A 27,604-nucleotide genomic window follows, 5' to 3' on the forward strand; every position below is an offset into this window, starting at 1 on the left:
TATATATATATATATATATATATATATGTTTATAAATTGTATTATATGCTGTGTGCACATAAACATATACACATGCATGCTCTTGGTCTTGAAAAAAGGTGTGGGAATTGCAAAATTAAGTGGTACTAACAGCATTATACAATTTCCTCAACATCAGAGAGCAGAGGAGAAAAGTTAGCATATAGAACTACCCTATGATAGTAGTTTACAGAGGGGTGAATGGATCTTACTGAGACTATGTGACTCGTCTGAGGTCAAATAGCTTGTAGGAGTAAAGCCAGGAATCCTGCCAGGACCTTTGCTCTGACTCATCCATCTCACCTCTCTTTCCACAGCCCCCACAACTTCCTCCACTCCCATCTGCTAGAGCACTGCCTTTGAAATTCTCAACGCGATTTTATGTTGCAAATAGAACCTCTATGCTCTGGGTCTTGCTCCTTTTTGGAAACCTCATTGAGTTCAACTGAGTGTCCCCTGAATGGTGAAGAAGGCACATTTGACTTCAGAAGTCTCCTTTCAGGATTCAGAGAACAATAAGTACCTCCACTCTCAGTAGACAGCAGCAAATAGCTGCCTAAGTGAGCAAGAAATGACTTTGTGTGAACATATCTTTTATAAAGATCCCAGATTGATAAATTCATAGGGAAATGACTCCAAATGTTACCAAACTCCCAGAAAAGATGATTAATTTGATCTGGAAACATAATGAACTGAGTTGTTAATCATGGGAAAATTCGATTAACAACAGCAGAATGGTGTAGATGTGCTTTTTGGAGTCCTGCATGCCTACAGTGCCAGAAAGCAAGAAGGAAGGAGCCCAGACACACACTGGGCAATGAGCAGGTTCCTGTTTTCCTTGAATCCATAAAATACCAGAAGACCTAAAGGAAGCAGATCTCTCTATCAACAGCTGGTTTCGTTTGTAGTCGGGAATCCTGCCTCCCCTTGCATGCACACCTTTGAAACTACACTGTGACATTTGTTAGTCTCTAGCGACTCTCTACATGGGAGAAAAACCAAAAGGGCAGGAATGGAAGGGGCATGCAGACAAAACAGAAGGGGGTAGAATTCATCCAGCCTGGGGATGACAGGAGGGGAAAAGATAAGTGAGTTTGTTCGGTGAAATTAGAGGAAGTCCACATCAACCAAGTGATTTCCATCAACCCAGTGTCTCAGACACGGATTAACTGAAAGGTGGTAAACTCTGCAGGGCTTTCATACTTTGAGTGTTGTCTAAGTTGATTTCTTTCTGAGTATATGTGTTCCCTAGTTCAGAGCATGTTTCTCGAGGATATGGACTTGTGCCTGTCTCATGTGGGAATAACAATAAATAGGGTACAAACACTGTGTGGTCCAGCTTTAGTCTTTGCTAGCATTATTCAATCTCTTTGAATATCATTCCTTTCTTATTGATTAAATATTACAAAGGCACTTAATTTTGAAGTTGATTTGAGAATTATATGAGGTAATCGATCATCAGTAAGAGTGCAGTACTTGTCAGTTATAGTTACTATCACCCTTCTTGGATGTGTGCCCATCATCTACATAGTAACTGGCACATTGGAAGATATAAATACTGTCAGTGAGTGAAGAAAGGTGATTTTTAACTTAAAAAAACCAACTCATTAAATGTCTACGGGTTCCACATGCTAATGTGGCAAACCTTGGAAACACTGTGAATATAGGCATCTAAGGAGATGGAAGAATAGATCTTTTCTCAATAGACTTCTCTAGACTTGGTCATGGTTTCTCTAGAATTACCATTCCAATATTGATGGATACACACAAGAAATGATTCTGAAACACACCGAAGTTTCAGCAGAAGATTGCAGTCCGTCTTGAGATGGGATCCTTTGTCTCCTAATGAGCTATCCATGGGTGGGTAGGAAAACTAACACAGAACACCTCTTTCTTTCAGAGATGTTGGCTCCAAATAAGTGTCTCATTTTTTAACTGTGATATTTAAAAACTGAAGAATAAGGCCTTTTGTAGTTGAATAAATGGCTCGGCTACTGTGACTTGGCTTATTACCTCCATCTGGGATATAGTGACAAGCGATTCAGAATGTGGAGAGCTGCTATAGCCTGAAAGTTTACGAACTCCGAGGACTTGTGTGTTGAAATCTAATACATGAGGGTAACATAAATATGTCTCTAGAAAAGTGATCTCTCATGTGCAGCATCAACACCTGTGTAAGCATGACTAAAGAAATTCTTGTGTATGAATCACACGAGGACAGACACACAGAGTACCATCTTTGAACCAGGAAATGAGTCTCCACTACATGCAAATTCTTTTGAGACCTTGATCTTGGATTTTCCAGAACCATGATAAATCAATGTCTGCTTCATTAGCAGAAAAAATAGACTAGTATACTGTCCAGGAGACACAAATCACAGCCCAAATATACAATCAAAGTCAGATCATTTTCACAAATGGGGATGGAAGGGCTATGATGCTCATTAACTGCTTCAGAGTGATTGGTAGCATGGCCTGGCCTTAATGTACTGTATAAATGGCCAACAACTGGTGAACAGACAATGCTCCAAGAAAGAGGAAGATATTCTCTTATTGGTTATCACCCACAAAGAACAATGTCAACAGGAGCACAGAAACATGACCCTGCCTCCAGTCTGTTTTGAATCAGCTTTGCATATAAAGCCAAAGAGAAAGTAAGCTACAGTGCTGGAGATAAGGGTACCAGACTGCCATCAAAATGAAAGTTCCTAAGAGAAGGGCTGGGATCCCAGAGGGATAGTATAGCCAGTAACATCCGTCACCAGCTGTGTCGATGAAATAGACCTGAATTCACTAGCAATACAGGCCAAATCGAGAAGTACCTTCCCTAGCTCAAAACTCCTCCTCTGAAGGCCCCAATTCACTGGACTCCATTGTCTTTATTCACGTCTCCCCTTGCTCGTGTCAAACAGGTAGCCATGATAGTTCTAAATGTGGTGTGTAGGTGTGACCTGCTGTCCTACAGAGAATCACTTTATCCCCAAGACTCACGCCTTGCTCACATTTTCTAGCCACATATACTTCTGAGCTACAAATTGAACTCGGGAGTTTGGTGATGGCCATCAAACACTCTCTCCAGAATGATAGAAACTAAGTCTAGTTAGGAGACAGAGACAGTTCACTCAGCAGCTGAATGACAGTCCCTGTCATGTTCTCTATTTCATTCTTTTTGTGATTGAGGGATAGTCAGGACTATTGAGAGGTGCTAAGTTAGGTATCAGTAACCGTATGGGCCACAGAATGAACCACTGCAGAAAAGACAGATCTACTAACTGCATTCTGAATATATCAGCTACCACCCAGGATTATTTGTTTAAAATGCAAAAACTTGCAAAACAGGAAAACTCTAAACTCAGAATCTAGATCAAAACACTGGGGGGAATATATACATTGATAATTTTTATGTATCAGAAAGAGCATAAATATATAATATATACTATACATATAATATATATGTATATATAACATTCATATATATATATACACACATGTATGTGTATTTATACACACACACACACACACACACACACACACATATATATATATATATGATATGCCATTTAAACCATAGTATATCAATACTAGTAAGACAAATTTAAGTTGAAACATCTATGACCTTTTCTAAAAGCAGGAAGAACATTTAATGTCAACATACATGAAAAGAGCAACATGTTCTCAGCCCCTTGATTGCAGCGAGGAGTACACTTTTTCCATGAGAGTTTCATCCCCAAACTTAGAGGCAATCTTTGCTGATGTAATGATAGCCAAAGATCACCCCCTTAAGTAACTTGGTAAAGAAGCTTCTTACAGTGGGTTGACACGGATGTACAATGTTTGTAAAAGGGATAAATATGCAAGTGAAGCCTACATTTACAATGCTTCCACAGGCAATCTCCGAAAGGAACAATAACTTGAAGAAGATAGTGGGATCAAAAGGCTGCCAAAAGGAAAAACTGTATATTGCCTACTTCTGTATAGATTGAAATTCTTATGGCATAAAACTACTATTATAAAGACTGAAAAGATAATAACACCAGGATACCATGGAGTAGCTAGAAAACTAACCCAATTCGGCTATTCAGCAAGGAACTGTTCTCCCCAGACAATGGCTGGACTATGGTAGCCCAGGGAACAAAGGCAGATCACGTTTCAGAATGAGAGATTGAAACATAAATGAATAATATACAAAATAGAAGTGTGAGCCCCACCCTGCAGCAGCCAGCCTGAAACACACTTCTGCTCTGGGAGAGCCAGAGAGTTCAGCAAGGACTTCATCCAGAAAGGCATTTTCTCTAATTTTTGTGCCTGCCTGCTGTTCAGGCTCGGGGACAGAAGCTACATGTGCAGCTGATCACTAGCTCCAGAGTACGGCCAGGTTCCCTCAGCCCACCATCAGGTCCTTTGTGAAGGCTCAGAAAGAGTCCTTTATTGTCTCCACACATGCACACTTGCCTTTGAGTGCCTGCCAAACGCCAAGACTAGTGGCTGGCTTGCTGGCTATGAAAAATAATTCCAAATAAAGAATCTTCACTTATTCTTGTTTGCATGGCTTTCATTTACCAAGTCTGAAGTGGATCAACTGGATATGTTCAAGGCTTGATTTCGAAAATTTGCTTTTTTTTTTGTATAGCTATGATCAATATAACTGGATATTCAATTTTTAAAGGACTATATATAATATATATAGTAATCTACTTAATTTCTGGATAAGAAAATGATAGTTGATGAATGGATTGATTCAGGGCTTTATTTTGAATTACTGGTATCATATTTGCAGATCATTTTCATCAATGAGTCCTCCTACAAATTTTACTTTTATCCCATTCACAACCACACACATCACAGGAAGCTTCAATGAAGGCCTCATCTGAAGAATCTGAAAATAGAATTGTAATTTTCAGCCTTTAGCTTTACCCAGCGATCTCCTAGATCTAGTACACATCACTAGTTGTTTCCATTGATATCACCTGCACCCTGACCTCCAACAGGGCAGTAAACTGTGTTTCCACAGTGTTTTTTCCTAGGTCACATGACCCCCCTTTTTGAAACAGAGCAAAAGTCATTATCCTGAGTGGTCTGTACCCAGATTTTCCTTGCTCCTGCTCTCACCATGCTTGGTTAAAGTGACTCAATCAAGGCCATCCCAGTAATAAGAAGCCATAATCAGTCCTTTCTGCTCCTAACAGCCTCCTTTTCCTATCAGCTGCTACTACACTCATTACACAGACAAAACCTGAGTTTTACAATCATAGACCACTGCATATTCAACTAACAGTCCATGGTTACAGAGAAAGAAGCTACCAGAAACTATCGCAGCTGAAGATCTCTACAATGTGGAGCTCTCTCCCTGATTTCTAAACCAATAATGAAGCTGTAGGCTGAGGACAAACTAAGAGTCCATTAATAATGACAGCTGGGACTGATCCTTCCACAAAAGGCACCAGTCCTCCCTGAGACTGAAGACTCTCCTACAGTATCCCAACAGCTATTCATCATCACATCTGCATTGTGGCTACTTACCTATTGCAATTACTAGACTACATGATCCCAGTGGATACTCAGTGTCTTTCCCATTTTCACATTAATCACACTAGTATAAAAATTATTGAAAGGAATTTGGATCTGTTCTCATTTCATCACACACAGCTAATATTTCACATTTATCACATAACTGGCAATTGTTTAGAGATGCATCCATGTAACAGGATGGTAAAAATGAAATTCTGACCAGGGTTCTGATAAAATGGATGTAGAATTCCCAAATAAAAGTTAAGTTACTATATGGTACTTGACTGGAATATGCTATTGCAGTCTAACATCTTCTAATGTACTTTAAGAATGAAAAAGGTCCAAAGGCACTTCTAATGTACTTTAAGAATGAAAAAGGTCCAAAGGCACTTTACATGACCGTTGGAGTGGAGTGGAAGAGAGTCATCTAGAATCAGAGCTAGGCAATGTGTTCTTTGGAGGCTGTCATCATAATATTTGGAGGTTGAGTAAGTTGTTCTTCAGTGTGTACACATGGATGAAAAACTGGTTCCTATGGGTCAGATATGGTCACTGAAGGCAAAGATATCCTTTGACCCAAAATAGCTAATATATACAGTTTCTAATGTGAAATTACTACTAACAAGAAAGTAAGGGAGAATACTGAATGCTAACCAAGGAGTGTCTTAGATTTAGATGTAGGAACATCTAGACTTAATATGGCCCTAAAATCATGAAACCACAGACGGGAAAGAGTCTTAGGAGGAAGTCATCAGGTTAAGTGACCATGAATCTTCCCATCAATTTGTACTTCAAAGGGAAGGTGATGTCTCACCTGACATGGGACTGAAGTGAACAGGAGAGAGAGGAGAAAACAATTCCCACTTTCTCTTTTAGCCTGAAACAAAAGAATGTAGGGGAAAATTGAATATATGATTCAATGTTATGATTAATCTTGTGGAATAAATTTGTACTTTGGTTTAAATTGAGTTTTTTACTTAATTTGAAAATCTTACCTTATGCTAATAATGAAACTATGGGTCTGAATGGTGATCTCATTAAGAGACTGTCAACAGTCAAAGAAATAGAGATTAAGAAGATGCTGGGGAAGAAAGAGGACCTGTATTTTCTCAGGGAGGCACAAACATCCTGAAAACACTCAAGGGGCAGTTGAGACACTGGTGAGAACAGACTAAGGCTTCAATGGATGCAGCCTGTTCATGGTCCACCTGCACAGGGTCACAAGCAGAATTTTAAGTCCAGCTTTTTAGGCTTACTGAAACATAACACTGTAGTACACTTTACTAATAATAAAGTTCCTGTTTCCTTCTCATATAACTCCACTAAAATGGGAACACCAGACTATTTACAGTTTGTTGTAACACAAACTTCTGTGTGTTGTTAAATGATAGCAGTCTAGGAGGAGAGAAGAAGAAGGCTTTGAGGACAGAAGTCAGACAATAAATGTGACCCAGGACCTTGCATCACAGACACTGTCAGCACAGAACTCAGACCCCTGAATTCCCCCAGGTTAAAACCTGGACCCAGAAGTCAGGAAAGAAAGAACTGGGAACCTAATTTCCCCTGACAGGATCTGTATCTTAGATGTCCCCAAGGATCCTTGATGATCTCCAGATAAAACCTGTAATTCAAGGTGTTCCCATGTAAGAGTTTAGACTCCAGATGTTCTCAGGACAGAACCTAGGCCCAAGATGTTGTCCCAGAACAGAACTCTAGCCTCAAATATCTCCAGGTCAGATCTGGACTCTAGATGACCCTAAGAGAGTTTTCATATGCACTTGCTTTGTACTTGTCTTTTCTTCTCACTTTTAGTACTGAGAGTTTATTTTAAAAAAAAAAAAAGTGCTGGACTTTAATGCCAAACCAGCTCTCCATGAATCTTCTGACAGAGTCTGGTAAAACAGACTACAAGGCCTCAACTTCTCTTGCGAGGTCTCATAGTTCACCCTGACATCACAGTGGCATGAGGCGCATTTGTTCCTATTCCAGTTAGCTGGAGTACAGCTTTTTTCCTGCTTAAAACCTGCATCACAGAATGCATTTTGTACTGGCTGGTCTTCTGTCTGCTTGATACAAGGTATAGTCATCAGATAGGAGGGAGCCTCAATTGAAAAAAAAATGCCTCCATAAGATCCTGGTGCAGGGCATTTTCTTAATTAGTGATTGATGGGGGAGGGCCCAGACCACTTTGAGTAATGTCATCGATGGGCTCAGAGTCCTGGGTTCTATACAAAAGTAGTCTGATCAAACCATGACGAGCAAGCCAATAAGCAGTGCCTCCTACATGGTCTCTGCTTCAGCTTCTGTCTCCAGTTTCCTGCCTTGTTGGAGTTACTGTCCTGACTTCCTTCAATAATGGAGTAAGATGCAGACCTATAAGCCAAATAAACCCTTCCCTTCCCAACTGGCTATTAGATGCAAGTTCAGCATAGCAACAGAGACCCCAACTAGACATATTTCTAAGTGAACTCTTGAGATACTAGGCAAAAAAGTGACACTGCTGAACCTTTTGTCTCAATCCTGCATGATCTAATGGTCACAATGCCCTCCCAAAAGATTTCAGAGTTTTTCTTGTTCATGAATTCACTGAAAAAACAAATCAATAAAGACTCCAAGACTCTTCTTGTTTTCATCCAAAATCTTTTCCTGCTGTGGGTCCAGAGCACAGGGTAAAGATATTTTCATATCTTGACTAATATCCATAATTATTATAGAGCATGCCATAACTTTCTGAGATTCAGAGTGAACCATCCGCCTTGGCTTCTCTCTGCTTCTCTGTTATCATCTCTCAGCATGTGCTTATACATTTACAGAACTGAGAGCACTGGAAACTTTTAAAATATAACCTCCATAAATTCAGCTCTCCAAGTCTCACCAGTTTGCAGATTGCTTGAAGGTCGTCTTTACAAAGTGCTAACTTATACTGGATTCAGATTTACCTCTGTGTTCATGACAGATTGTTAATTTCTACAAACATTTTATCATTCTTAACCCTGTCCCATATCTATTTTATATTAAATTGCTAATAGACATTGGATTGGGTGAGAAAGTACCATTTTGAGACAAACCAAGGTCTATACATTGGATTCAAACCTCAGCTTCACAAGGAGCAGTGTCCAGGGGTTTAGCAAGTCATAAACATTTACAGTTCAGATGTTTAGGATCAGCCCAATATACCAAGGATAAACCAAAACATCAATAACATATCCCACTAGTGTTGTCATAGTTCTCAGGATATTGAACTAAATTCAAGGGAAATATATTTCCAGAAGCTTTTGGTCAGTAAAGATAATTTTGTCTTGAACTGCAGTAGTTGTGACAAAAAAAATATCAAATACTTTTATTGGAGAATTTAAATTATTTTCTGATACATAAAGGAAATGGCTTGTACCTCATTTTGACATGGAGCTCATTTGGGACAAACTCATGACCTGGCTCCAACTGAGATGAAAGAATCACCCTGATCCAGGCTGGAGGCATTGTAGACTGAATGGTTATGGAAGGAGAACAAACACAGAACAACCCAAAAGGAAACCAAAGCAATAGTAACAGGAAGACAGGACACCTAACTTCCAGTCATTTAAATTTTAAACTTCTCATCTTTGCATGCCACATTCATTGTGTACTTAAAATCCCTAATGTTTTGGCAGACGAGGAGTTCAAGACCCTCCTCACCTACATCCTGATGTTGAAGTGACCCTGGCCTACAAATCTTGTTTAAAAACAGAACAAAGCAATGACCACAGTGCTTTGGCTGGGCCTGATGGACATATGAATGCAGGCCAGCAATCTCAGTTACTCCTGGATGCGGAGGCAGGTCACAAGTTTAAGGTCACCTCAGGCTATAGAATGAGTACAAGGCCAGCCTGGGAAAGTTAGAGAGACTCTGAAATTAGAAGGTAAAAATAGAGCTGTGCACATAGCTCAGAGTGCTTGCCTAGCACTCAGCATAGTTCATTATTCAACCAACTAATCAGCCGACAAAATATGTTAAAGTCAAAAAGAGCATTGGAGTTAGAATTGCTTCTTGTCTAACTGTTTTGTCCAACCACAGCAGTTATTAGTGACTTAGAGTACTGTGCTAGTTAATAGTTTTGTGATTTTTAGGGTGTCCTATTTAACAGTTCAATTCAGCATTTCCTTCTGTGAAATGAGTTGAGAAACACTCATTTCTAATGCATATCCCTCCTACTGTAATAGCCATGCTTTTAATATGGCCTTAGGTCTCTTCCTATCTAGAGGTAGAATCTTGAATCTACCTAGCTAGACTTGCTTTGGCCACACCAGTAGGCAGCAGTAAGAAGGTAATAGGTCTGGTTTGAGTCCCTCTGAAAGGACTTCTATACTCTTGCTTTTCTTCTGAGGAGCCAGCCAACACACATTAGCATACACCATGGGGATGGCTACATGATGGGAGGCCACATAATATGGAAGCCAACTGTTCCAGCTGAGGTATTCAAACTTGGGCCAGCCCTGCTCCATACTTATGAGGAATTGCAGCCTGGTTTATCAAAGGCAATTATTTAATCTTTAGCTGACCACCCTGAGTGAGCCAATGAGACTGAAAGAACTAATTGACCCACACCTGTGAACAATGACATGTGCCTTGCAGATACTTTATTATGTAGATAGTAGAGACACTGTGATTTTACCAATTAAATAGCTTACTATATTTGGTCCTTACTCCGTGCCTGACTGGTACTTGTTTAACATCAACTTCTAAGCTCCTTAACAAAGTGGGACAGAGGGCTCATTCACAAGTGCTGTCATTGTTCCATGCTAAAGGACACCAACAGTTCCACTGTCATTAGAAAACAAATTACTTAATGCTATTTGCTGACCATCACAGTTAATGATATTCTGGGTTGTTATGGTAACCTCTGAGCAGTCCAGAAAACCTGACACATAGATGAAAGATATTCATGCAATCTGAAGGTCAGACTTGAATAACAAATTGAAATACTGTTTGCTCATGTTTCCCGGATGTCTAGAACAATGGGGAATGTGGAAATATGCACCTTGTGTGGGCCTGGAGCTGAAAGCAGGGATTTGGAAGTCAGACTGAGTCTAAACCCCAGATTCTTCACTGTACTTAACATGGTTCCCCTGTGTGTGAAGAGAAAGCCCCAGAAGCCCTTACTGCGTTGACCTTTTATAAGGATAAAGCAAGATTATTTAGGTAAGACACCTGAACAGAACCTGGCTCTGGTCTGTAGACAATGGATCTGAATTATGTGCCTTTGTTGAGCTGTTTTTATTTCCAGTTCGATCTTGGAAAAAAAGAGCCTATGTTTCTCTGTCATTCCCAGAATTGCCCTGAAAACAGACTAATGTCAAAGGAAGCAAAGGTTATAGAAATTCACTGGAAACTTAAGCATCATGTCTTGGTGATTCTATGGTACACAAGTGCAATAAATAACAATTTATCATTTCAGGACACTCTGTTACTATGTGTCTTATATGAAGTCCCACCTGGCACTAACCAGAGCTCCATGTCCACCACCCTGAAAACCCATGCTGTGCTCTCCCTATTGGACTGCAATCATTTCCTTTCTATGAGCCTTATCAAGAACTGTGGCCTTTCTTAGATTCTTCCTGAATCACCCAAAATGATATACTGAGATGGAAACCTGTTCCTGACCTCAATTAGGGATGTATGGGAAACTCCCACTTCTCAGTTTCCCCATATGCCACCTGCTCTTTCTAACCAGGAATCCACAAATCTGGGAAGAGGCAGGGAAGTGGGTCTGGTATGGAGGTGAGTTACACGAGTGGTGAGTAAAAAGGAAAACCAGAAGAGTCCAGGACCATCTCATACCCAAAGAAAGAAGAGTCCAGGACCATCTCATACCCAAAGAAAGAAGAGTCCAGGACCATCTCATACCCAAAGAAGAGTCCAGGACTATCTCATACCCAAAGAAGAGTCCAGGACCATCCACCTCATACCCAAAGAAAGAAGAGTCCAGGACCATCTCATACCCAAAGAAAGAAGAGTCCAGGACCATCTCATACCCAAAGAAAGAAGAGTCCAGGACCATCTCATACCTAAAGAAGAGTCCAGGACCATCTCATACCCAAAAAAGAGTCCAGGACCATCTCATACTCAAAGTAGCCCTGTTAGCTGGACAGTTCTTCACAGAGTCACCTCTCATCACATTGAATTGACAACCTTTCATCCACCAGCAGAAGCACCTAGCACAGAGCTGTCACCAGCATTCCTGTAATGACCCTATGATTTTGCACTCTCTTTTTTGTTAAGTACCTGCAATGTGCATTTTAAACCCCACTTTCTCCATGACTGCATGCAGGATCATGGCAGTTCAAAGCTGACCTCATAGGTTCCATCTTGTAGTCTATATTTTCAAAGAAGCTGACTGTCCTTAAAGAGAATCCAGTGTGCAAACCATCTGATTAATAGCCTCAGACAGGGCATTCACGCAGCACGGGTGATGTCATTGAGTTTTTGGTTCTGAAAGGTGGGTCCCAGACACCTGCATCTGCTTACCTATGATTGAAGTGGGCGCACGAAGCAGTCAGTGCTTAGGTCAGTGGCTTGGATCTAGTTTAGAATACTCTTTTCTCTCCATGCTGGACTGTTATTTTCTCAGTTAAACATATTATACTATCTTCCCATTGTAAGCAGTCTTTCACTAGAGAGAAATCCCCCAAATCAAACAAGCCAACGTTGTCTGAGATTACTCTCTTCTGTGACCTGTGCAGTGCCTGAAAGCTGTGCTGGGAAGCACACGTCTCTGCATTGGCATGATTCTCCTCTGGGAAGTACCCGGAAAAATTAACAGCCACCGTGGGACTGAGCTTTGTCAACAACACTCCAAATAATACTTTCCAAGGTCCTTTAATTGTCTTCAAGAAGCAGAAAGATGTTCCCTGTCTTCTTTTTAGAACTAACAGAACAGTTCTTTTGACACCCTGTTCTAAATTTCATTGCTTGTGGTAGTTTCACAGAAATAACAGAGGAAGGGAAGGACAGAGAGCTACTAATTGAGATCCATTCCTCGTATAATTATGTTCAAAACAAACACAGAGAGCCTAGTCCACAAGGAAATGGAAGAAGTGGGGTCTAGTTCATGAAGGCTGATATCTGGCCAGATGGGAATTTACAGCATCTTGTTCTGCAATGGCCATCTCCTATCTGATGGCCTCCTTGCTCCTCCAGGACAAACTCCTTTATTGTCTCACCTGTTGATTAGTTCACAAAGGTTCAGTGAACATGAGGTTGCAGAACACCAGCAGCTACCTTACGAAGCCATTTTTTTCTATACAGTCAGCCCACACATAGGTTTGGACAGGTATCTTATTTTTACCCTGAGTCACAGCTTGTGAGAGCTGGAAGGATGCACCTGGCATGGTCTCCCAGATTCCCTCATTACAAGCACAGTGCTGAAGAGCACAGCCCATGGAGTGCCTCTTTTCCTTTCACTGTTTTGAGCACAACAATTCCTAAAGTCACAGATGGGAGGTTTGGAGAGAGTAGAACAAGATATCCACACATGGTCCAGATAGCAGACCATCTGAACAACACAGCTGTGGGTATCCCCAGGACTACCAGGGGCTGATGGCACAGCACATGCTCAGGTCGAGCTGCTCAGTGAAGGATGGAGTGGCTGAAAACAGGGCAGATCATCTACCAAACCTCAAATGCTCCTGGGTGGAGCTGGTCTTCCATGTTACTCAAGGCTAACTTCTTCCTCCTCTGAGCTGTGTGCAGTCCACAGGGAAACAAGTGAAGAAGGAAGAAGAGAGAGTCACTAAGTGAGAGTGGTTCCTCATAAACTTAGATTCAAAATAGAAACAGAAGATCCAAGTCACTGGGAAATGGAGTTTCTTAAAGTAGCCAGATCAGAAACCACTCAAGGTTCCTTGTTCAGCAGGAAGCCAGGTGATATCAGTGTGACCACCATTCAACATATCAGGACTGATTCTGGTGTCCATATACACTCCTCAACCCTTGCCTACAGGCCTTGCCTACAAGTTTCAGGAATACACACTTGAAATGTGAAGGCAAAACACTTACAGGGAGAGAAAGGCAAAGAGAGATGGACCTATAAAGGGATTGGGTTTTTGTTTGTTTGTTTGTTTGTTTGTTCATTGTGTTTGGAGAGGAAGACTTCATCATGGACCCTGGGTATGTGGAGCAACTACATATACAGGGTTCCCATGCCCAGCTGCTGGGTCCCCTGAGGTCATAATCTCCCGGCAAACTAAAATATCTGGCACTCGCCTGTGACAGGAAAACTGGGGCTTTAGTCACATGGACAGCTGATACTTGCCAAGCAGAAGAATCCGTTCACAACAGACAAGCATGAGTGGCAGCAGAAGCCACACTTGCAGCCCCACTGCCAGCAGCACATAGGAGCTGGAATGCGTATTCCAGACAGTGATTATGGGGGTGAGCTGGGGACAGCCATTGCCTTCTGCTGGTGCTGGCAGGTTGTTCATTACAAGGATGAGCTTTTCTCCAGCACAAAGGAACAACATTATTTTTCTGTGATCTTCTGTTTAAAATATGTACCTGTTCCCCTCTCCAGTGGATCCTTCTTGGCTGGCCAGAAAAGGGGAGATGTTATGATGATTAGAAGATGTGGGCATATTTTTGAACATTCGTTGTCTTAGATTCCTCATACTGGTGTGACAAGCATCATGACCAAAAACACTTTAGAGGAGGGAAAGGATTATTTGGCTTACACTGCCAAATCATAATCCATCATTAAGAGAAGTTAGGGCAGGAACTCAAGGCAGGAACCAGGAAGCAAGGACTGTGGGTGAATGGTATACTCTGACTCAGTCTGACTTGTCCTCAAGATCACGCTCAGCTAGCTTCCTTACATAAGGTCCAGGAACAGCTGCGAGGGATGGTACGGCTCACATTGGGCTGAGCCCTCTATACCAATCATCAAAACAAATTCTAACCTAGACCTTCTCCCACTGTGACTCCCTCACAGGACACTAGGCTATGTCAAATATGCAGCTGAAGCTAACTAGGACATTCATCCCACTATTATTAATCTTCAATGGTTTAAATGTTTATTAGCATATATTAAATATGCATAAGATTAAAGTTTCATCCAAACATATAACATACATTGATCATAGTCACCCCCCACTGCCCTATCTTGTTTCCCAGACTTAGAACATCCATGTGATCCTTACAGTTGTGACAGCAACGCCCTAATGAGTCTGTTTTGAAATGGCTACCAAGAAAGCTTCAATGAGATATCTTTACAGAAACAAAGCAGGAAAGAAGTTGTCAAGGATCTTTGTGGAGGTTGCAGAGAAGCTGTCTGCTTGTGTGGCTGCCCTGCTCAGTAAGCAGGGATAGATGAGACAAGGCTGCATGGGGTGGTAGCACCATGGCCAGTTTTTTTTTGGCTATTTCAACTATGGATTACCTTATCCTTTCCCATCTGACTCCTTGGTGGTCCCCGGCCATTTCCCCCAAACACGAGTACCAGGGGGAAGGCTGAGGAAATGAAGGGTGATGAGATTCAAATGAGTCAATTCAGCCACTGGTAAGCTGCTCAACTCCCAGTACACATAGGGAAGAGGCTGCAGTCTGTGCTGCTGTGGTTTCTAGTCTCTGAGTTATTCCCATCCATCTCCTGTGCTGCCAGGCAATCTTGAGTGGGCTGTATGGAAATGATCTGTAGGATGAAAGAAGAGGGAGTTCTCTCCCCCAAAAGCTTCTTCAAAGAGGGAAAGGGGTGTTATGCTCTGAGTGGCATGTCACAAAGAGCAGCCTCTGGAATCTTATTAAATGAACCCATGTTTTTAGATGCACACAATCTCATCGATATTAGAGGAGAGGGAAATTTACACAGAGCCCTGGTTATCACAGCAGCAAGAAGATAGTGAAATGTTCACAATGACCAGACCAAGAAACTTGAAGGCAGAAGCAAGCAAGACCTTGTTAAATCATCACAAGGTTGGAAAATGAGAGAAGATGCAGTAAGACTGTAAACCACCCTACTGTCACTAATACATGTGGGCTGCTACCTGGGGAAGATAAAACCACTTTCTTAGCCAGGTAGTGTTGATGCAGGCCTTTAATCCCAGCACTTGGGAAGCAGAGGCAGGAGGATTTCTGAGTTCAAGCCCAGCCTGGTCTACAGAGTGAGTTCCAGGACAGCTAGGGCTACACAGAGAAACCCTGTGTCAAACTCCCCCCCCCCAAAAAAAAACCCAAAAAACAAACAAACAAACAAAACCCACTTTCTTTCTTCAGGCTTGTTCTGTGGAGCAAAAATAGATTGGTCAGTATTCTCTGGCTTGCTCTTTTCTGGTGGCCAATGTGGGGTACCACTTGCATAGGTGGGTACCCTGGCAATGAGTACTTGACAACACTAGAAGGGCTGGAAACAGATAGTTCTGTCCTGTTGGCTTCATTGAGCCTCTGGGAACAGCTAGGCCAATGAATGGCAATCAAAGGGGAAAAGATTCAAGTCCTGTGGGTATCCCCAGGACTACCAGGGGATGACGTGGCCATCTCAGCCCTGGTGGACTATTCTAAATCTTGAGCTGTTGTGAATTGGGTTGGGTCTGTCATGTGACTGCATCAAATCCAATGTCTCCCTCTCTCCAGTCCTGACAAGTGTCAGCCTTCAGGGTACTCCTCAAACTTCCTGAATGAAAATAATACAGATGGTCTATATTCTAAACATGCAACTGTTTATTTGTACACCATACTGCAATGAATCCAGCTCATGAGTTTCTTCTTAGTTTAAGATTTATATTATACTTATATTATATTAATTATATTATATAAAATTGGTATTTGCCACAGAAAGAGAGACTCTGCTACACATCAAAAAGAGACATGCAAGTTTAGAAGGGGATAGACTCAGGACGGAAGAAGGCTAGGAGTGATGGAGAAGGGAACTGAGTAAATATTTTGGGCTTCTAGTAATATAAAAATGCAAAGCCAAAGTTATCCTCAGAATCTAGGTCACTAAGAAGCAACAGCTACATCATCATGAATGTAAAATGGAACCTATAGTAGTCCAGAGTATTGGGGAAAGGAGTGTAAGGGGATGGGTATGATCTTGGGAGATCCTGTTCTGTCAGGAAGTTGGTAACTGTTCATTTTGGCTAAGCCTAAGAACATGATATTTTCTAAGGCAGCTATTGGTGACATACATTTAGTAAATGCCTGCCGCCAGAGAAAGACATTGTGACTGAGAAGCTGACTTGCCCCATTGAGCATACTACGTCTGAGCATACTGCGTACGCCACTGTATCACTTGAATGGCACCTTATTTAGACTCCAGAGTCAAAAGAAATAAAGATTTGTGAACACAATGCCTTTCTGAATCACTTTGTAGAAAATTTCCATCAATTGATATGCCTAAGTAGAGAGAGGGATTGCTTAAAATAGTCTATGCAATAAGGTGCTTTAAAATGCAACAAACAGAGGTGCATTTGGCTTGATGCACCCTGTCTGCTTCCAGCTCTTGAAAAGAAGGATCCTCAGAATATCTCCTATGTGGATGGTGTCCTAGCATCACCATACTCCTCTAAGAAGATCAAAACACCATTCAGTACGATTCTCCTAGGACACTGGAGAACCATCCCTCTCGACTCTTCTTGCTATAATCATATAAACCCCTGGGCTCATGAGCTCTGACCATAACTGAGTCAGCTTTAAGCCCTCCCTCAAATTAACATATACTTTCCCCAGTTTCTGTAAGTCGTGTAGTCACTGAGAAGTGCAGGTCTCCACACTGGGAAATTACAGGAATGACAAATGAAGTTCTCTCTTTGCAGAGACTGCAATTTGGAGCTCATTATTGCCACTGCACTGTGAAATCTACTTTCACTATTACAATCCTGTAACTCTCTTCTGCAAATAAAGGGACAGAGACTCAGAGCCATGCCAGGCTTTGTCCATGTCACAGGTTACAGAGATGGACATTACCTTTGAAAGCAATGTGGGTGGAGTACTCACTGCAGGAAACAAGTAGAGCCAAGGCCAGGAGAGGTGAATTAGAGCTTTGAAAGAATCCTCATATGTGTGGGGACAGTAGCAAAGCCACTCTCGGGGAGCTCTCTGGAATGCAGCAAGAGAAAGGAACTCATTCTGAACTTGGGTCTTCCCAGAGTGAAAGCTGTGGCTTCAATGTCTGTCATCTGAAAAATCATTGTTGAAGTGCAATTGCTGTGGTAGCAGCATGAAGATGAGGGACTCTTTGAGCACCGAAGTCTCCTGCCATCTAATAGCACAGCACTAAAGGCCCTCAGCAGACACTAGAGTCTTGGACTTCTCAGCCTTCAGAGGTTCGTGAAGAAAATCTCTGTTCACAATATGCCATTTGGTAATTCCGTTACAGCTACATAAAACATGGTGCTCAAGAGAGGGACTTTTCACCAAGCCTGCCAGATTTGGAAACAATAGACCAGACAGTGACAACGAAAGACAGAAGAGAGGTGGTGGCATGCATTGCGTTAACAGTCAAGGCTGCAACACTGTCCTCCTATCTGCCAGATTCCCAATTCTGTGTGATGCTTTGATGCCCCATAGATTAAAAATGACTGATTACCTGAGAACCAGCTGGACACAGCAGCTCCTTATAATCTGCTTGGCCACTCTTAGTAACAAAAATGTCTTTGCAGACAGACCTAAAATGCTCTCAACTTTGTTTTCAAGACAGGGGATGCTTCCAAGAAATTGTTCAGCCAGCCATGATCCTGAGTGAATAACTTGAGCAAATCATCTAAATTGGCTGATTCACCAACAGAAATGAGAAGGATCCATGACAGAGCAGTCAGCTGGAAGGATCTAAGAAAATATTGAGAACAATGATCTGTGAACTGAGGGTCAGACTCTGCCTCACACCAAGATTCACCAGAAGTGAATGCACTGAAGTGAGAACAGAGGTTTATTCCTGAAAGAATCTGGTGGCATGCCATAGGCCAGCTCTGCCTCAGCAGGCAAAAGAACAGTGGAGTGGAAATCGGGCTAGGCTGTTATCTTGGACCTGAAAAGACAGATGGCCAGTGGGCTGGACAGGGTGGTGGGGTGGCCATTTTTTTAGTAGAAGGATTTCAGAATTGGTGTCTTGGATTAGATTCACATCTTTATAGGGATACAAGCCATCCTTAAACACTGTAAGTTTACTCATCCATGACCCTCCTACTCCATGTTGGATTCAAACACTGAAAATTTCCTTACGTGCTCAGGAATCTTGGTGGCTCAACTACATGTGCATTCCCTAAGACTCTATGCACAGTTCCAAAGACCATGAAGGGGCTGAGGCCTGCCTCATAGGTCTGGACCGTCATAGTGCAGTTACAGGATACAAGGTTTGTCAGTATCTGGAAAGGCCTCAGCACAGAGTGTTTAGCAGATTGGAAGCCATGCTTTTGAAATGCCATCTTAAAGTGTGTCATGTCCACAACACACTCACTTCCCTTCACTTGACGTTTGAAGTTAGGAGGTAGACCTCACAGGAAGACACACAGCTCCACACAAAACAAAACAAAACAAAACAAACCCTACATACTTTCCTAGCTTTGCCTTTCTGCTACGACTTCTCCTGTCTCCCCTTCTGAAATAGTTTCCTGGAAATCATAGCATGTCCTCATTATGTCTAAAAAACAAAAGTTCTCAAAGTCTGATGAAGTGGTACCTGCAGATTCATGAGTTCTAGGACAGCTTGAGCTGCATAATAGGGACTACCTTAGACAAAAAGAAAAAGACAAAAAAAATCTTCAAATTATGCTGCCAGGGCTACAGATGTAAACAAACAAAGTTGGGATTGCTTTTGCCTGTCAGTCTTCTATGCCACACTTTCTTGAGTAGACAGATATGGGCACCAATCTCTCAGTTCTTGCATTGTTTTGTGTAAATACACTGGGAAAGTGAAACAGGAAACACAAAAGCTAACAGAGGTGGAGAGAAGCAAGTGCTCTGACACTGCAGTGCTGCAGCGTGTGATGTTCAATGAATGGCAAGGAAGGGACCCTCCTCTGGGGAATAGCATCGCCAAGGAAGACTCTGAAGACAATGACACTTACAGTGGCAGTGCTGGGTCATGGTGAAAGACAGCTTCTTCAAATATTTGATCCTGTTTGTCCAGGTGGCAACTATCTTTCCAATAGCATTTGGCTAGAAAACAGTGCCTTCACCCATAGCAGGACTCTCTGGATTGAAATAAATAGCTCTTCCCATGAAGAAAAAGGGCAATACAAATGTGATTTTTCAAGAAGCCAGGTGAAGTGATAGGAAGTATCAGAGACCTTTTCACCGGAGACACTGTGATGTGCATGGGATAAAAGGAGGACTTCAGTGCCCCTGATCATTTGCTAGGACAGAGTAGTGGCATTGAGGTACTGGCTATAAGCAAAGAGGCTTCTATCCTAGGCAAGGTGTCCAAAAGCAAAATGAACACAAAATAATCAAGTTGGGCAAAACAAAGGACTGGGATAAAGCAGTGTGAGATTTACTTTTGGCTATAGTGTAGAATGGATCTAGTTAACCACTAATCTGGCAAATGCACTACATATACTGATTTATTAAACACATTACTTTATTTAAACATTCAAGAACCTTCATTCATTTCATAAACACTTTTAGTTATACCAAGGCCATCAACCATCTGGTGCTTCTCCCACCAGTCATGGGCACTAAAGTTAATACAGCATTAAGAAGAACTATTGTAACTATTGTGGCCGATGTTGATGAAGTGTTATTCAGGACTTTGTGTTCTTTGCTGAGACATCTACCTTTTGTACCTTCAGAGTCACCACAAAAGTCCAAATCATTAACCTCAATCCTTTTAGTAGCTGAGGAAATCAAGGCTCAGAAAAGCCTTCTGACATCTGTTGCAAAGCCTGGTCTTGATCTTCCAACTCAAGAGCTAGGATTCCTAATCAATATGCACTGTTGCCTCTTGAAAAGGAGACACAACAGGTATGCCCCAGGAAGCTGGGAGGAAAAGTGGTTTCATATGTCACTGCTATGATGCCATTAAAAGAAATGTAATTTAGTCTTAGTTTTCCAATCAATTGCCCGGTTACAACAACATAGTCAATACAACATTTCCCCTACAAAATCTATACTTATATTAACTTGTTAATGAAATATAGTGTGTTCCCACAGAATTGGCATCATGGTTAGTTGAAAAGACTTTCATAAAAAGAAAAGATAAATTTAAAACAACCAAGCACACATCAATGGTAAAAGAATAGGCTCACCTCCCTCCTTTCTTACCTTTCTCATTCTCTCAGGAACTCTATTGTCCTGGTTAGGGTTTCTGTTACTATTATAAAATACCATGACCATAAGCAAGTTGTGGAGGAAAGAGTTTCTTTGTCTTAACCTTCCATATCTTAGTCCACCATTTTAGTAAGTCAATATAAGAAATCATACGGGGCAGAAAATTGGAGGCAGGAGCTCATACACAAGTCATGGAGGGGTGCTTGCTCCCCGTAGCTTGTTCAGCCTGCTTTCCTCTAAAACTCAGGATACCAGCCCAGGGGTGGTAACACCCACAAAGGGCTGGGTCCTCCTCCTTCAATTACTAAGGGAATGCTCTACATCTGGATCTTATTGAGGCATTTTCTCAGTTGAGGGTCCCTCGTTTCAGATGATCCAGAGTGTCAAGTTGATGTCAAGTTGACTAGCCAGCACAACCGTCTTTTCCGTATGTAAATGACCAAATAAATATTAGAGAGAACAAACATGTTTCTTCTTCTCTGTCCAATATCAACTTTAGCTTTAGCTTCAAAGAAATCCAGTGCTAACAACAAACCAGGAAAGAAAGCCACACATAGGCAAGGGTGGGTCTTTAAAATGCTCATAAATCTGTTTGAGGATATGTCAAAACAGATTCCCCACTGTGAGGTAGGCAATACCATACTTTATTTTTTTAAACCATTAACAATCCAGAGGGAAGAGCCAGTTATAGTTTTTTTCCTAAGAATTTGACAAGCCAACCAGTTTCTCCACATTACTCATGGCTTCTGCATTGTGTAGGAAGGTGTGGAAGCCAGATGTGCATTAGTTATATGTTCCAGAGGAAAACTGCATGTGTGGCATGTGCAACAGAGAAGCTTACTGGATCACAAAAGAATCTTACAACCACCTTTTCATGGTGGGAAAAGCAAGTGAGCTGTAAAGTCACATTTCAAATACCCATCAAGGAGTTCCCAATTCCTGATTTGGCACAGACCGGATACAAAGGAAACTGAGTAGAATTCTCTCCCAGTGGACTTGTAAAACTAAAGTAAAGGCTCCCTCCAGGGTACATAGATACAAGAGGCTCAAATGCAGAACTTAGCACACAGAGAGACTTGAATTCTAGACTTAATATTTTCTTCCTCAATGAATATCTTCAAGGAGGAAATTAATGCCAGGGGGTTTGAGAAAATAAGCAAAAGTTATTATCTTTGGGTTCATAGAAGTAGTAAAATGCTGGCTGAGGCAGGAACCAGGAGATTCATATCCTTGTGAAATTTTCTGAGGATTAATTTCAGTTAATAGTAGAGGTTTGTGTTTCCTTCTCAGTTTTAAAGAAACTAATAAAATAGGTTTAATTATCAATCATATTTGACACCTCTTCTATAAAAACAAAACTGACCTTGAGGGTCTGCAACTGCTGGTTAACACCAGTGCAATTTCCAGCAAGATATTTTCTCTCTGTTGCTCAGCCATTTTACATGTAATAGTTATCCTTTCCTTGAGGTTCACAATCATCATGCTTTCTGTTTGCTGTAGGTCAAGCATTCAGGACAGTGGATAGAGGCCAGGTGAACTAGAAAAGGGTTCTATGGCTACCTGGAAATTTTGATACTCTTGCCAAAAGACTATCCTCTCAGAGAACAGAAAACCGCCAGGACTGATAGATCTACAGGGCAGCTCTTCTTTCCTGAAGCCAGCCAGGCACAATGGCATGAAGCTGCCTACAGTATGTTGTAACTCAGAGTGGGAAATAAAGTACTGGTTTGCATGCTGGATTGTGTCAGGAGCATGCTAACCTACTATGTGGATCCTGAATCCTTAGGGCTGGGCCTTGCTTCACCTTCAGGTGCCCAGCATAGGAGATATGCTGGCCTTGCTTCACCTTCATGTGCCCGGCATAGGAGATATGCTGGCCTTGCTTCACCTTCAGGTGCCCGGCATAGGAGATATGCTGGCAGACAGTCGTATTGCTTTTTTCTCTTAAATAAGGGATTTTAGATGATGGCCCCACAAAATGATGTCCAGTTGAAGAGGGTTGGGTAGGGACAAGACTATGTGAATGGAGACCTAAAGGAAAGGAAAATACACCATTTGACTAAGGTAGAACTGAGGCACCTGAGATAGTGACAGGGCATATCACTGCCACTTAGCCACAGGCAAACATCTCTGCAGTGTAGAGAAAGTCTCCATGAGATAGAATGTTCACCTGAGCAAACAACAGTGGCTCCATTCATCTAGCCAACTTCATTCATTGATATTTGAAGCTCACTATGTGCCAGATGCTAAGAAGCATGGGTATAGAATAAACACCACAGAGGCCAATCTGTACCTCAGTGACTACACATTACACAAGGGAGCCACTGTCTATTATTTGACAACTAACTCCTAAATACTACTAATAACAAGGGGTCATGGGCAGAATAAGTGATCCCTAAGCTCACCCCTGAAAAGTCTCTGCCAGATGCTGTGATTCTGAGCAGATGACCTAATGGCTCTAATATTTTGCAAATTATCTGTATAATGAAAGCAAGACTGCATGGTCTTTCATGTCCTTTTCAGTCTGCTTCTCTTTATAAATAAAATACAGAAAAGGTGCTTTCTTGTTCTGAAAAAGACATTGATAAGGGTATAGAAAGCAGTTACTTACCACCACTTAACACAGGGATCTCTCTCTCTCTCTCTCAATCTCTCTCAATCTCTCTCAATCTCTCTCAATCTCTCTCTCTCTCTCTCTCTCTCTCTCTCTCTCTCTCTCTCTCTCTCTCTCTCTCTCTCTCTCTCTCTCTCTCTCTCTCTCTCTCTCCCTGGAGCTTTGAAATGCTTAAAAAGTTCCCCAATCATGTGAACTAACAGGGAGTCAATTCATAAACAGATCATCAATGACAGTGGCCCTCGTGAGACGAAAGTTTACTAGTGTCTAGTCACTGCTGTGCAGATTGGCCTCTGTGGTGTTTATTCTGCATCCATCTTTCTTAGCATCTGTCATATAGTGGGCTCCAAATATCAATGAATGAAGTTGGCCGGATGAATGGAGCCACTGATGTTTGCTCAGGTGACGATTCTATCTTATTTCTCTATACTGCAGAGATGTATGTCTGTGGCTAAGTGACGGTGACACACCCTGTCACTGTCTCAGTCTTACTTTAGTCACGGGGTGTATCTTCCTGTCCCCTAGGTGTCCATTCATATGATTTTGTCTGGGTGGGTTGATATTAAACTCTATTAAGATGTTATGTGAGTAAAAAGTTCCTATGTTCTTTGGCTCTTTTATGTGTGTGTTCATGCATGTGTGCATCCTTGAGTGTGTGTGTGTGTGTGTGTGTATGTGTGTGTGTGTGTGTGCGTGGGTGTGCATGTGTGTATGTGTGTGTGTGCACCTATGCCATATGGTACACATATGAAGGTCAGAGGATAGTTTTGAGGAGCCATTTTTGCCATTTTTTTCCTTTATGTGGGTCCTTGGGCTCAAACTCAAGTCATTAAGCTGGATGACAAGTGTCTACATTGACAGCCTTTTTTTGTTTTTGCTTTTTTTGTTTTGTTTTGTTTTTTTTCTTTTTTTAGCACTATAGTTAAAGACAGTCACATGGAAGTTGTAATTGGGCGGTTATACATGGGAGAAGTGTATAGAACAGAATGTTTTACCTCCTAAGATGTGAAACAAAGCCTGGGACAAGATTTATTTTTTAAAATAAGTTCAGTCAAAAATTCCAGATTTCCCAGCTACTAAAAGCTGACTGATATCTTACAGCTCCCTCCACTGTTACCTTAACAATTTAATTTCAAATGAAGCTTAACAAGGAATGAGAAGTAACCCTGGGTGAGTTTACTCCAGGGTAGGCTGACTCATCCTGAAACTCATCAGGCCCTTTCCTTTTTGACTATTCATTGATGATGTCATGAGGTGCAGCAGAGACATAGGGAGAGGAGAAGCAGAAGGCTGGGACTTATTCCTTCCCACTGGCATGCTTACTAACTCCTGTATTCCCCAGCCTGCTAAGCAGCATTGCAGGCACCTGGCACCTTAGAGAGTCTTAGAAATGCAGACTCACAGGCTCCCACCCCCAGATTTCTTGAGTCACTCAGAGTAGTCTTCTTTTGCTGGCTGAAGGAGGAAAGAAAGTAAGTGAGCAGCAGGGACCATGGTGCTGGGATCCCAAGTCAGTTATGAACCCTTCCCCTTCTCAGCCACTCAATCTCTCCTTCCGTAAGTATTTTCGTATGATCTCATGTTTGCCAGGCACTGTTCCCAATAGAGCAGTTAGTCTGGTGGACCATGTATCTGCCCTCAGGAAGCTCTGCACACATATGCCTTGATGTGAGAGAGTAACAGGAATTTCAGATAGGAGCTTTACTAGCAGTGTTGAAGGTCATACACAGGGGTAAAAAGTTGAGTGGCATGAAGGTCTCTGAAGGATAGATTGAATAATGCTCTGGGCAAAAGCCACAGAGGGCCCCAATGCTGTAAGTCACCTCCACTTTTAGGAAAGCACAAGAAGTTTGTGGTCAGCCACAGTGGAAGAGAACAGCAAAGAGGGGTGTGGAGGGTCCACTTTAAGAGCCCTATGAGAGGTGCTAAGTAATCCACGTCCTTTCCTTTTCTTAGAGAGAAGCCTGTTCTGGATCTCAGGCAATGCCAAGAGTTCCCCATCACTGGCTTCCCTGCAGATCCACAGTGGTTTTGACAGAGTTCTCCTGCCCAAGGACTTTGCACCACCCTCCTCAATGCCTGGAAGACTGAGTAAGTAAAGGTACCAGCAGTCTCAACTATGGGTACCCAAAGCAAAATAGCCTCTGCTGTGACCGGTGGACCATTTTCTCACTGCCATGCTTGGTGTAGGATAGCAGCCTGGGTAGGAAGAGTGTGCACTCAGTGATCTGACTTCTCCATGTAAATTTTCACTTTCTCCTCAATACTTCACTTTTTTCTGCTGGGAAGAAACCCTAACTCTTCCTTCCAGAAAGCCTTTATTTCCTCTTTGATCTTACAGGCTTTTGTCCTTACCTCCAACAGAATATAAATTGGGAAGAGCACAACCTTCAAAGGCTATTTGATGTCTGGGGATATGCTCCTCTAATTTCCTGGCCCGTGGTGGTGTGCTTCCCATCCTTCACCAGAAGTGGCTTCTCCTGTGGCTCTGGGCAGTGACTGCTCTCTGGTGTTAATCGTGAATGGGAATGGTCTTCAGGAAGCAGATTCTGATTCCTCAGGATCAAGAATGCTCTCGATGCCTGATGTATGCAAATTTTCCCAAGAAGGAGGCTTGGATTTTCCTATGAATCTATGCTCACTTTTAAGAATCTTTGCTTGGCCACCAACTCCGTCAGCAGTTCAGTTTCTGGCATGAATGAGAAGATGGCTCATGAAGCAGTGCTCTGTAACTTGGGCATTATCTCTTGTCTCATTGCTGTAGCATTGGAACAGGGCTGCTTCTGGCATCCCCCGACCACTGGCACACCACTAGTGTGTTGTGCCTCATACAGCTGCTCTTTCTCACAGTCATCCTCTAGACTGGAGTAGGACAAAGGTGAGAAGGCCTGCATCCTAACCGCCATGCCAATTCCATGGCAAGCAAATGCTTGCCCAGAACATTGGCCATTGGCTGGGCTCCCCTCGAGGTCAGTGGTTGCGTCTGTACAGCTCACAGCCCTAGGGGTGAATTCTTTTCCATATCAACTACTTCCTGCCACACCCCCACCAGAGGCAAGCATGACCTCTGTATGCTCTTGTGTATTGTTGTATAGTGATCCATTTTCAAGTGCTTGATATGCATTATTTCTCCTGACAGCTCAGCACCCCCCTGAGGAAAGCTTTCATCTCCATGGGGAACTGATGAGTCATCTCTGTGATTCTCCTCATGGCACTAGACCAGAAAAGCTTGCTCTATGACCCTGAGGCGAGGGTATGACCCTTGGTCTAGTGCCACTTCTCCTTAGCAGTGAAGCCTCACCAGACTTCTGCATTTTCTGCCTTACATTGTGGCTGTGAAGACTAACCATTTCTGGGGTTCACTGCCATCCAGTGAGTATGATCAGTGAACCTTTGGGCTTTTATCTTCCAAAGCATACTGTTGCACTCTTTGTCCTGAGCACTAACTGTAAAAAAAAAATAAATAAATCAAGGACAGAGGGGCAGCCACATTATACATTGCCAAAGGCCACTGTTATTTCATGAAATCAGAGAAATGTTTCATCATAAACAATAGAAAGTCATTTAAAATAATAGCTGTTTTTCCATGAAGAAGAAGCATCAAAGCATCCTCTATCATCATCTTACATGTGAGAAACAAAAAAGCCAGAGTGATACTTCATTATGATTTTGTATGCAATTAATTAACTTATAAAAGCCTGACTTCCAAGTATATATATGTTCAATTGCATGTGTGTCCAACAATGTAAGAAAAGCAGTTATACCAGTTAATCTCCCTTTTTATCAATAACATTGTCAAACCTCCAGTTTCACACCATTTAGCAAAAATGGAAATAACACTTGCTGGGGCTTCTTCACACAGCTTGGAATATTCTGAGCAAACTGAAGAAGTCGAGAATTAATTGTTTCCATGCCACCAGCGGATTTCCCACCCTCTTTCTGGAGCTCCAGGGAGACCGTGGGTAGCTGGCAGACTGTGTGTCTGGCTGAAGGGAAGGAGTGCTCTAGGCAGGGAATTGTGGCACTGAAAGTCACTGCTGAGACCAGGGCTGATGTCACAAGTCTGACCCAGCCCACAAGCTGGAGGCATCTCTTAAAAGAATTTCAGACATGGATATGTAGACCCAGTTTTAGAACCATAGACATGGGCTAGGGCTGTGATTCAGGCTAGAGCAGCTGTCTAAGGTTCAATCCTGGAAAAAACCATATATATATATATATATATATATATA

General features: G+C 42.1%; 1 protein-coding gene across 7 annotated transcripts in view; it reads right to left on the reverse strand.

Moving 5' to 3' along the window:
* Nucleotides 1–27,604, reverse strand: part of Lrrc3b (leucine rich repeat containing 3B) — an 84,121-nt gene that overhangs the window by 2,217 nt on the left and 54,300 nt on the right. Inside the window, exon 1 of one of the 7 annotated variants that reach the window (XM_031361906.1) lies at nucleotides 22,523–22,728. The exons of 5 other annotated variants lie outside the window; for them this stretch is intronic. The gene's annotated coding sequence lies outside the window, so the exon portion shown is untranslated. Of the gene's footprint in view, nucleotides 1–17,458; nucleotides 17,479–22,522; nucleotides 22,729–27,604 lie in introns of those variants that run through there. One more of the 7 variants, XM_031361907.1, reaches the window with a different exon arrangement.

The sequence above is a fragment of the Mastomys coucha genome, unplaced genomic scaffold (genome assembly GCF_008632895.1).
Source record: "Mastomys coucha isolate ucsf_1 unplaced genomic scaffold, UCSF_Mcou_1 pScaffold9, whole genome shotgun sequence".
Classification (NCBI taxonomy): Eukaryota; Metazoa; Chordata; class Mammalia; order Rodentia; family Muridae; genus Mastomys; species Mastomys coucha.